Source organism: Gopherus evgoodei, chromosome 1 (assembly GCF_007399415.2).
Source record: "Gopherus evgoodei ecotype Sinaloan lineage chromosome 1, rGopEvg1_v1.p, whole genome shotgun sequence".
Classification (NCBI taxonomy): Eukaryota; Metazoa; Chordata; order Testudines; family Testudinidae; genus Gopherus; species Gopherus evgoodei.
In genome coordinates, this window is record NC_044322.1 from 274,263,903 (window position 1) to 274,276,642 (window position 12,740).

Here is a 12,740-nt window from a genome sequence, read left to right on the forward strand (position 1 = left end):
AGGTGCAGGCTCTGGACAGGCGGCTCTGTGCGCTGCCCTGTCTGCAGGCACCATCCCTGCAGCTCCCATTGGCTGTGGTTCCCGGCCAATGGGAGCTGCAGGGGTGGCACTTGGGGTGGGGGCAGCATGCAGAGCTCCCTGACTGCCCCAACACATAGGAGCCAGATAGGGGATATGCCGCTGCTTCCGGGAGCCCCAGCACATGCGGAGCAGTGCAAGCCCCCGACCTTGCTCCCCGGTGAGAGCCTAAGGTCCAAATTAAAATGTCTGAAGGGCTGGATGGGACCCCTGGGCCGTAGTTTGCCCACCTCTGCTGTAGACAGCTCAATGAAAAAAGTGTCTGCTTGATGTGCAGAGGCAGTCAGAAAAGCAAACACAAATGTTAGGATGCATAATAAATAGAATGGAAAATAAAAATGAGGACGTAATGACATTAAGAAAGTCAGTAATAAGCCCTCACCTCTCACCTGGAATGCTATGTTCAATTCTGGTTAAAAAATGGATACAGAAGAGAGAGGGGGGGTTCAGAGACTGGGGATGAAGAGGCACAGAAAAGACTAGTACTGTTTAGAAAAGACAGGTGAGAAGGGCATGAAGGAAATATCAAGACAATGAATGTATAAAGTCAATCCAGCAGTTCTTTCTCTATGCTCTCATAATACAACAAGAAGAGGACAGTCAATGAAGTTGAAAGGTAAACTAAAAATTGACAGAAGAACTGCTCTCCCCATGCATACTTCATTTTTGGCGCAGTTCCCAACATTCTCATTTCTTCATTGCTTGTCCTGCACAAACTCTATTAAATACTCATCAGCCTGTGAAGACTTCATAAAGCACACCTCACTATACCAATCCCTAAGGCCAGTATTTGTGCCTTTGTTTAGGTAACAAATTTTTTATTGGTCAGTTTATGCCCTGGTTTAAAAGTATTTAGCTGTAAGTACAGAAGTTTTTAAATCAAGTGATTTTAAAGCAGAGCGGACTAGAGACTCCACAGTGAGTCATTTTAAAGTATCACTTTTAAGCAACCATCACTTAAACATTCAAACTTCCCATAAGAATTCCATTGTGCTCTGATAATCATCACAAATATACTTTTCCTCTGCGAAGTTAAGAACGTGAATACAGGTCTTATAAAGGAGCCCTTATGTCAATCTCAATTACGGAGCTGCTACTGAATAGCTCTATATCAATAACTTAGACTACTTTTCTTCAGACTATCGCAAAAGAAAAGTTATGTACCATTCTACAGTGAATCAGTTGTTACAAACAAAAACACAATCATACCTCTCCAACATTTTGAGGGGCAGCACTTTGGTCCTGTTGTACATTACATTCCACACAAATCTTGTGTCTCATCACTTACTTTCAAAAGTTGCTTACAACAAAAATAATCATGATGCTGATGTTATTGAAAGTCATTTACATTAAAGGGATAAATCCCACAGTACTTTCAGTTTCTTGCATTCATATATTTATGTCCTCCTCACTTTGGTTCCTGGTCACACATTGTCTCCTGTATGTGGGCCCTAGAAGGTTGAGAAATATGCACAAAATTACTAGATAAGTGACTTAGTCCAAAGCTGGAGCTAGAACACTGTTCCTTTAGTGCCAAAAAACACAGACTTCTACCATTTGAGAATAAGGGAAAAATCTCTGTTACGCTGATGAATAAGAGAACCATTACTGTTCTCTCCAAAAATGTAAGAGCACACATACAGACTATGACCCCAGTCCTGCAACTGGATCCTCAAGGGCAGATCCATGCACCCATGTTCAACCCCATTGACTTCAGTGAGACTCCATGCACGTGGAAGCATCCCCCTATGCAGTTCAAACTGTAAGAACAGGGGCCTACAACAATTACAATTAAACATAATTTGAGTACATTTGCTTAATTATAATCTATTTTCTTTTACTATAGGTGGGACATAAGTTTTCAATATAATTTAATTATGTGGAAAGTATGACAGCTATTTTTGAGCTAGAGAATCACAAAGTGTTGGACAAGTCAAAATTTGAGATCAGGTTTGCAGAAAAGCCTTCAGAGTAATTTTTGATCTAGCCCAATTTTGCTAACAAAAATTCTAGGGGAGCTAATACAAAGCTAAAGGAACCTGGCTGCAACCTTAACCATGGAAACATGATCCTCTATATAGTACATTACATATGTTTATGAGTATGAGAGAGCATAAGAGAACTGTTCGGGGGAGGGCAGGAAGGGGGAACACAGAAAATGAGCGTTACCAAAATACCTTGAGAGTAGTTCTTGGAAATGTGCAGTCTGCAAATTTGTATCAGACTTCATTTCCTGTGAAGTGCACACTGACTTTTTCATCTCTCCACCAAAGGAAAGGAAAATGAACACGCTTTAAAGGGGCTGCTGTGCACTCTCCAAAGGCAACACAGCAAATGTTGCCATTAAATAACACACACAAAAATTGACATCTTTTGCTCATTTAATCTAGTTTACAAGAACTGAACTATTATGATTCTGATACAGAACAACTGGATATAACCTACGATTCAAAGTAGTATTGATTATACCTTCTTAAACCTTTCCCTTCTGGAGACTTGGGTTCAAATCCTGAGTTTGGTCATAGATGTAAATGAGTTTGAAAGGTCTCATCTTAGTCATTTTTGGACACTTCTTCACAATACAAAATAAACAGGGACCAGTTTTGCCAGACATCTTTGCTTTAAGAAAGGCCCAAAACTGAATTAATAGATGGGTCTGATCAGAAATAAGGCAGAATTGTACAAATGTAGGGCTGGAAGGGAGCTCGAGAAATAATCTAGTCCAGCCCCCATGCCAAGTAAACCATCCTAGTCTAACCCTGACGGCTGTTTGTCTAATCTGTGCTTAAATACCTTCAATGACAGAGATTCCACATCCTCCCTTGGTTCCAGTTCTAACAATAAGGATAGTTAAGCAAGTTTGTCCCTAACATCTATCCTAAATGTCTTTTGCTGCAAATGAAGCAGATTAGTTCTTACCCTACCTTTCATGGACATGAAGAACAATTGACCACCATCCTCAACAAAACTCTGCAACCACATTAAGGGCTGTTATCAGGTCCCCCCAGGGTCTTCTTTTTCAAGACCAAACATACTGACTTTTTTTTAATCTTTCCTCAGAGGTCAGGTTTTCTAAACCTTTTATCATTTTTGTTGCTCTCCTCTGGACTCTTTCCAGTTTGTCCACATCTTTCTTAAAGGATTGTGACCAAAACTGGACACACACTCCACCTGTGATCTCATCGGTGCCGAATAAAGCAGAACAATTACCACCCATATCTTACATATGACACTCCTGTTAATACATCCCAGAATCATATTAGCCTTTTTTGCACCTGCACCACACTATGGATCATGTTCAATTTGTGATCCACTATAACCCCCAGGCCTTTGCAGTATTACTACCACCTAGCCAGTTATTCCCCATTTTGTAGTTGTGTATTTTATTTTTTCTGTCTAAGCATGGTACCTTCCACTTGTTAATTTCAGACCAATTCTCTAATTCAGCAGTTCTCATACTGTGGGTCAGGTCCCTGTTTTAATGGGGTCACCAGGGTTGGCTTAGACTTGCTGGAGCCTGAGGCTGAAGCCTGAACTCCACTGTGTGGGGCCAAGGCTGAAGCTCAAGGGCTTCAGCCTTGGGCACCAAGGCTCAGGTTACAGGCCTCTTGCCCAGGGCTAAAGCCATTGGGATTTGGATTTGGCCCCCACTGCGGCAGTGGGGGTTGGGTGGGCTCCGGCTTCGGTCCTCCCTCCTGGATCGTGTAGTAATTGTTGTTGTCAGAAGGGACTGGCGGTGCAATGAAGTTTGATAACCCCTGCTCTAATCTGTCACCGTCATTTTGAATTCTAATCTGTCCTCCAAAGTGCTTGGTGTCATCTGCAAATTTTATAAGCATACTGTCCATTCCATTATCCAAGTCATTAATGAAAACACTGAAGAGTACCAGACCCAAGACTGAGTCCCATGGGACCACACTAGATATGCCCTCCCAGTTCAACCATGAACCACTGATAACTACTATTTGAGTACGGTCTTTCAACCATTTGTGTACCCACCTTATAGTCCTTTCATCTAGACCACATTCTCATAAACAAACGAGGGCAATTTCATGTGGGACTGTGTCAAAAGCCTTACTAAAATCAAAATACATCATGTCTACTGCTTCCTCCCTATCCACTAGGCCAATAACTCCATCAAAGGAGGAAATGAGGTTGGTTTGGTGTGATTTGTTCTTGACTATTGGCTATTATTTATCACCCTACTATCTTCTAAGGCTCAGATTTTTTTAAGACATTTAGGCATTGCAACACCTATCTGATTTAGGAGCCTAAATATCATTTTAAAAGGGATGTAGGCACTTAGGGGGGCTTAAATCCCATTGGCAGTTGAAATCTTTTTTGAAAATTAGATTTAGGCTCCTAAATCAGTTAGGCATTGCAATGCTGAGTATAACAATGCCTAGATACATTTAAAAATCTGGGCCTAGGTGATTGCAAGTTGATTAGTTAATAATTTGTTCCATTATACTTCCAGTTATAAAAGTTAGGCTGACTGGTCTATAATTCCTTAGGTCCTCTTAGTTCCCTTTTTTAAAGATTGGTACTATGTTTGCCCTTCTCCCTCTTCTGGGACCTCCCCTGTCCTCCGTGAATTCTCAAAGATAATTGCTAATGGTTCCGAGATTGCTTCAGCGAGGTCTTTAAGTACCCTAGTATGAATTTCATCAGGCCCTGCTAACTTGAATACATCTAATTTATCTAAATATTCTTTAACCTGTTCTCTGGCTTGTGTTCCTTCCCCCTTGTTAATATTAATTGTGCTAAGCATCTGGTCACAATTAACCTCTTTAGTGAAAACTAAAGCAAAATAGGTATTAAATACCTCAGTCTTCTTGATGTCATGTGTTATTAGCTCTTCTTCCCTGCTAACTAGTGGACTTAGGGCAGGCCTAAACTACAAACTTTCATCGATGCAGCTGCTGTAGCACTCCTGGTGAAGACACTTTAAGCCGACAGGAGAGAGCTCTCCAGTTAGATTAATAAGTCCACCTCCATGAAAGGCGGAAGCTTCTCCCACTGACACAGCGCTGTCTACATGGGAGGGTTAAGGTTAGTATACCCATCACTCGGGGTGTGGATTTTTCACATCCATGAGCAACATAGTTATACTAAAGTGTGTAGTGTAGACCTGGCCTTACCCTTTCCTTTGTCTTTCTTTCACTCCTAATGTATTAGTAGACCCTTTTCTGAATGTCCTTTATGTCCCTTGCTAGGTGTAACTTGGTTTGTTCCTTAGGTCCGGGTCGACACTCAGTGGCGGCTCCAGGCACCAGCGCTCCAAGCATGTGCCTGGAGCGGTAAGCCGCAGGGGGCGCCCTGCCGGTCCCTGCAAGGGCAACAGTCAGGCAGCCTTCAGTGGCTTGCCTGCAGGAGGTCCACCAGTCCCATGGATTCAGCGGCGGGTACGCCGAAGCCGCTGCCTGTCTGCCGTGCTTGGGGCAGCACAAAAGCTAGAGCCGCCCCTGTCTACACTACAGGTTTAGATTGACATAAGTTGCCTTGCATCAACCTAGCTGTGGAAATGTCTTCATATAAATTTGGCTCCCACCTCTCTATGCTGATTTAGTAACACCATCTTCCCAAGTGGCGTAGAGCGATGGTAGACATAATTAGGTCAATGCTGTGTCACTGTAGACACGGTGTTGCTCATATCAACTGTTACTGGCTTTCAAGAGCTATCCCACAATGCCCCACACTGACAATACAATCAGCACAAGCGCTCCTGGTGAGGACACACACTGCTGACAGGAGGAGCCAAGTGTGCACATACACAAGCGATTTAATAACTGTGGTGGGTGTATGCTGATGTAAGTTAAGTCGACATAATTTTGTAGTGTAGACATGGCCTTAGTCTTTCTGATTTTGTCTCAACATGCTTGTGCTATTCTTTTGAACTCATCCGTAGCAATCTGCCCGTGTTTCTACTTCTGGTTGGATACATTTTTGATTTCCAGGCAATGAAAGAGTTCCTGCTGGAGCCATATTGGCTTCTTACTATTCTTCCTGTCTTTCCTTTGCATTGAGATAATTTGCTGTAGTGCCTTTAATATTGCCTCCTTGAGACACTGCCAATTCTCCTTTACTCCTTACTAGTATTAGCAATAGTTGAGATGCTGCATGTCAGCAGTGATGTACATGGGCAGATTGGTAGTAAGAACCAATATTCTAGCTTTAACTTACGCCTTTAGTCACATGCATTCATGTATCAAATGAATATATAATTTCAGCATGGTCTTGTAAGTAAATATTCATTTATAAAAGTACTCCTTATACAGCAGAAGTGTCTAACATCTGATATTTATGTGGCCCGCATGATACATTCAGATTCCACACAATCTAAGCTTTCATTTAAAAAAATACATTTCCAGCCCTCATGGTTTACAAACACTAACCAAGTGTAACTGAAGCAAAGCTGTCTGTTAAGTCTGCAGAGCTCCGGAAATAATGGTTGACAAAATGTGACCTCCTTAATTAATCCAACTGAGGTGGTGATCTTGGAGTCTAATTATTACATTTAATATCAGCAATATCTATTTTATTGCTAACCAAGATGAGATGGGAATGGGTGAGAGAAAAGAATGGGTGAAAGAGGGAGTGTGTGGTAGTAGGGGGGGACTGGGAGTTACTGGTGGGAAAGAAATGCAGATAGAAGAAAGATGGAGACAAACAGAGAAAGAAAAATTGAAAAGGAGAGAAACATAGGGCAGAAATAGTGGCATAAAGGTGGGACTATTTTCTGTGAATAATATTGAAGCCACATTCAGTATCAATGAGATAACTAACATTTCAGTTACAAGCTATATTCTACCTTAGATCTTTGTGCAAATATCCCATTGACACCTGCAAGAAATTCCCAGTGGATTAAGGATGGTACATACTCCAACATGTTGACTCCAATCCATAATTTAGAAATAGAATTTGGACCTCTCCAAAATGAGTTTGACAACACTGTTACAGAAGCAGAGATATGTATATTTGGAGGTTTGCATGAGATCAACTTTTTTTTTGGTGGGGACAGAGGCACGGGTGTTCTTTCATGTCTGCTTTTCAAGACACAAAGGTTCAATAGTTGTGACATAGACTCCTGTGCCTTGGGAGAAGACTGCAGTTTATGCATTGCTTCTAGAACAGCCTAAAATTACTCCTGGGGGAATTCTGCATCACTGCATGTGTGCAGAAATCACGTCTCCCACTGATTTCTTTGCTTCCCAGCAGAAAAACGACTTTTTGACAGGGAAGCTGCAACAGGAGTCATACACTACTCCCTAGCAGCGCAGGTACATCATTTCAGCCACCTGGAGCAGCCGGCGGAGAGGTAAATCACCATGGGGCTGGGGAAACCTCAGCCAATGGCTCCTACCCTGAGCCGGGATCAACTGCTAGTCCTGGCTGGGCTGGAGGCAGGAGAGGATGGGACTTCCTCCTCCCCCGCAAGGAATAGCTGGGGCTGTGTCAAACTCACCCCCAGAAACCTCCCCCAGGAAGTTCAGCATCCTCCCATGCTTCCTGCCCCCATCGCTCCTCAGCTGTGGGGCAAGAGGTCACTGTATGAGGAGCTGCTCCCCCATTCATCCAACCCCTGTGCATCTGGACCTCCCATACTCAGACACCCCTGCTAAGCCTCACCCCATACACCCAGAAACCCCCTAACCTTCCATACCCAAATCTCACCCAACTTAACCTCAACTCCTGCATCTGGATCCCCCCTGCACTCAGCCCCCTGCCTCTGAACCCCCACCCTTGCACCCAGACCACCCCTCACTGAGCTCCCTGCACTCAAACCCCCACCCTGATGCCCCACCCTCTGCACCACCTTAGATCCCCACATCTAGACCCCCACACCACTGACCCCCACCTAGCTGCACCCAGGCCCCCAACCCCATCAAGTCCCACTCCCCCAGCACCAACCCCCTCCGACATCCCATGCCCAGACCTCTCTGTTGAGCCCCAACCACCTTCACCTGGAAGCCTCTGTAGTGGGGGTTCAGGGGCAATAGGACACAACAAGCCTCTGTGCATCCAGATCCCCCCACACCTACACCCCCCGCCACCGAGCTGCTTGCACCCAGATTTTCCCACACAGAATCATCTCACCCCACACCTGGATCCCCTGAGCTCCTCCACACTTGGATCCTGCCTGCCCCACACCTGGTGCACCTGGCGCAGGCGGGCAGGGCGGCCCCAGGGTGTTTCTGGGGCAGGTCCAGGCCTTGTGTCAGGGTCGAGTGCAGCCTCACTCGGGTGTCTCAAGGCTGGGGGGAGGGGGGCTCAGAGTGATTTCCCACCTTTCTGCAGCCAGTGGCCTATGCTCCCCACTGCCATGCTGGAGCCTCTGCATTTATTTTTTCACATATAAAACTTGCATAATTTTAAAATACTGTGCACAGAATTTTTAGGTGCAGACTTTTTAATTTTTTTGGTGCAGAATGCCCTCAGGAGTATTACATGAAAGACTGCATACATTTCAAATCAACAATATATAAGGTCAGTTACGGATAAGCCGGGTTATTTAATCATATCACTCGGACAGTGAGGAGCAGCATAAAAATGAATCAGTGCCTATTGATCTGGAGAAGGTCAAAACAATACTTAAAAATCATTCCTGAAGCCAAATATCCAACCGAGGAAGACAATTAACAAAACCAGAAATGCTTATAAACACAGTTTGGCTTCATCCACAACGGCTAGCCAAATCTTATTATAACGTAGGTCAACCCAGACCAAGTTTATACTTAAATGTTTTGTGCGGCAAACATTAAACACATATGCTTAACTTTAAACATACATATAGTCCCTTTCACCTCAAAAAGATTAAACATGCTTAAAGCATGCGTGCTTAGTGTTTGCAGAATCCAGGCTACAACCAGGATTGTTTTGGTAATGTAGACAGGACTGTGTCCTCTCTTCTGATAGACTGGCATTAAAGGGGAAGTGTCAGAAAACTGTAGTTATATTTGATCTCATCACATCTCAGGAACTAAACAGGGTTGGACCTGATCAATGTGTGATTGGATTTTCCTTTAAATTCCCCAGAGTGCTGCAATGAGTGAAACTGGCAATACAATAAATTATGCTGTTCCCTTTAAATTAGTAATGAACTAATAATCCCAAAATGGTAGTGGGCTGAATTGGCAACCATAAAAATTAAAAAATCACAAGTCAAACACCCTTCAAAAATCACAAGACTGGCTTTTAAATCATGAGTTTTTATTTATAAAAAATAATAAATGTTGGATTATTTTCATTTGCCTTCAGGGTTCATCCAGGTCCTGTTTTCAAGCTTTTCTTTGAACCAGGGCTTTTTTATTTATGTATTTATTTTTAGATAAAAGCTGAGATTCTCAAGTCTGAGTTCTTGGAAGCATTTAATTAAGTAAAAAATAAATATAGTGAAAGGAGGGTGACTAGAGTAAGGAACCCGATATTGCTTTAAAGTGCCATTTTTCATATAAATTACAGAAACAAGGTATTGGTTATGACATCTTTTTGCAAGTGTAGGGATGTCATCATCATCCCTGGTGTTCTAAGCAAATTCCAATTTAAAATTACAATCTGCATTTACATAGGAAGAATTTCCAGTTGGCAAATTATTCAAGTCTAACATTGTGTACTGTTACATTACACTTACCATTCCAGAGGTGAATGCACCTCCGTGCCAACAAAAATGATCCTGCTGTTTAAAATTTGTAAAGTTGGTAAAATATTTTATATTCTTTGGATGAAAGAAACCAGTTCTCAATATTTTATTTCTGAGTCTTCTGAGATTTGATATTTTTCTTATAGCCACAGCTCCTGCATTTGAATTACCATCAGTTTTCTTTTTTCTAAATTGAATTTCCAGCCCTTGTGGTTCTGGGGGAAAACCTGAAAACGTGACCTGAGTGAGCCCAAAATACTCAAAAAGCAGAAAGCAAAGAAGAAGAACCCAAGATTTATTATTGTTTGAAAAATCTGATTATTTTTAGAGGTCTGACTCATGATTTTTTGAATGCTTGGTGTTTGCAATGCTGTTGTACCGATTATTCAGGTCCTCTACCAAACCCACACCAAAGAACACACATTCATTGAAGCATTTTCTAATTTTCAAATCTAGTTCCAATCCACAAATTCACACCAATTTTAAATCTTTAGTTTAGAATAAAATCAACCGCTACTTTACTGAGAAACAAAAAATAAACCAAAATCAGTAGCCACCTATAGTAGCAGTAACAGTAGCTGCACCTACCACCTGTGTTCTAGCATGTAGCAACAAACAAGAGGACTGTCCAAGTGAGCTAACAAACCTGACAGCTAGAATTTGGGACAGAGCAAGTGGTGACATAAGATAATAAAACAGCTTTTAAGAGGCTGCCTTTATCTTCCCCTTTCTTATTTTTTGTTTAAAGAAAATTCAGTGCTGGTTAAAGATGACAGATTGGTTTCTTGTGTCTCCACCTGCGCTGGTACCCTCAGACCAAAGCTGTAGCATCAGGATGGTTGAGTGGCTGTAGCTGGCATTGCCAGTGCCTGTGCTAACTTGCTCTCCAGGGCTGCTCATCTAACAACTAGCGCTAAATTGTTTCAGCAGAGAAGCTGGGGGGAAGCCCATTGTGTGGCATCCATCTTTGGCCAGGTTGGCGACTTCAGTGACTCGAGCCTGCTTGAATCAGGAAGGGATAACAGCAGAGAGCACATCTTTCCCGAGGAAGAGGTGGGGGGGAGGGAACCCTTCCACTTTCCAGGTTGCCGCAGTCCAGATGGACTCAAAGGAGCGACCCTCTGATGACTAGCCCCCGAGGCTAGGACCTGCCCGCGATCTACGCTCTTTGGGGCTAGCTACTTCGGACACCGTCCGCTGCAGCGTGGGGCTCTGCTCCTACATGGATTTGCAGGCTGGAGAAGGAGTTTTGTGTGCTGGGGGATCAAGGCAAGAAGCGGCTGTTAACTGGCTTTAATTTTAGGACAATCGGTGCAACTTTCCAGGCGGAGAAGCAGCACCGGACCCTGCAGTTCAGCCAAGAGTTTGCCTCTCCACCCCAAGGAGCCGGGTTTCATCCACAATCTCCCGCTAACTCAATGAAGCGCCCACCCCAAAACGCTCCTCTCTCCTCCCCCTCTCGAAGAGAGCCCCTCGAAAGTAACAAAGGAGGCTTTGCGTTACTTACTGGAGGCGGGGGCCAGCCCGTGCACTCGGGCCAGGGATGCACGCCAAATCCTCCTGCTGGCTCGCCCGTGCCGGGGGCCGGGAGGAGGGATGGGGGCTAGGGCGCCTCGGGTTTGCAAACAAGGGAAGAAGATGCTCTCTCCAGGGCAAGAGGCGGAGGGGGTGTCCCTCTCTCCCGCCCCCGTTTCCTAGGTAGGTCCCAAATAGTTGCCCAGGTGCAAAAGTGCGGCTGGAAACCCCCCCGAAGGAGCACCTCGGAGCCGAGCCCTCTAGCAAAGTTGCTCTGAGCGCAGAGGGGAGAGAGCGAGGAACGCGGGGCTGAGTCACGGGAAGGCGGCGGCGGCGGCTGCTGCTGCTGCTGCTGCTGCTTGGCGCGTCCCGCCTGCTTGGGGAGGGGGGGCGGGGGGCAGAGCGAGACTCCCAACAGCTGCAGCAGCACCAGCAGCAGCCTCCCTGGGCTGCCGGCCGGCGCGCGCCAGCCTCCCCCGCACGCGCGCCTGCCTCGGGTACCGGCAGCTGGGTCGCGCGCCTGGCTGGCTGCGCGCCGCTCGCAGCCCTTCGCTTTCGTTGGTTCCAAGGCCGCGCGCACTAAGGGACCGCCGGCAAGTGCCAGCCCCGCTGACAAACGAAAAAGCCCCCCCTGCGCTGGGGAGAGGGGAACCCCTCTCCGCTCTGCGGCCCGCCCGCGCCAAGCAGCACGGCGGCGGCGGGGGAAGGGCAGGAGCGAGGGGGAGGCTGGGAGGTGACAGACCCCTGCCCTTCCTGCTCAGGGCGGTGAGCCAGGGCTCGCTGCACAGGCCAAGCCTGGGCAGACGCTGGCCCGGCTGCTGGGATCGCAGACAGTAATTCCCCCTCCAGAGACTCCTGGGAGGGGGCCAAAAGAGATGCCCCCTGCGGTGGCCGGGAGCCAGCAGCGTCCAGCCATCCTCCTTCCCACCCAGACCCAGCTAGCCTGCAGCATTTAACCGTGGGGCAATCGGTGGGTCCCTTGTGGCTGCAGGCAGTGCCGGCTCAGGAGCACACAGACAGAGGGAATGGTGACCCCTGCCCACCTCATGCATGGTAGCCCGGCATCCTGCTCCCAGGCCTGCTCTACACCCAAAATTTGGGCCGACCTACGCCATGGTTCAGGGCTGCAGAACATTTCGCACCCGCAGCACTGCAGTTAGGTCGATCCACCCCCCGCTGCAGATGCAGCCAGGTCGATGGAAGAATTATTCCGTCAGCCCTGCCATGGCCTGTTGAGGGGGTGGATTTAGTACAGCGATGAAAAAACTGCCTCTGTCGCTGTAGTAAGCATCTACACTGTGGCGCTACAGCTGTGCCACTGTATTGCTTTTAGTGTAGATATACCCCAACTCAACAAAGGACACTCTGTCATCCCTCTCAACAGTATCCATGCAAAGGATCCTGTGCTGTGAAACAGATGTATGATTTTGAATAGAAGAACACTGTGGGGTAGTGCCAATAAACTTTGCCCTCTATTTTACATAGTTATTTCAGTTAAATATTGGTG

At 45.7% G+C, this 12,740-nt stretch overlaps 1 protein-coding gene across 1 annotated transcript in view; it reads right to left on the minus strand.

Moving 5' to 3' along the window:
- Window positions 1-11,541, minus strand: part of LOC115643797 (suppressor of cytokine signaling 1-like) — a 29,992-nt gene extending 18,451 nt beyond the window's left edge. Inside the window, exon 1 of the mRNA XM_030547796.1 lies at window positions 11,226-11,541. The gene's annotated coding sequence lies outside the window, so the exon portion shown is untranslated. The remainder of the gene's footprint in view (window positions 1-11,225) is intronic.
- Between the last annotated feature and the right edge of the window lie 1,199 nt (window positions 11,542-12,740).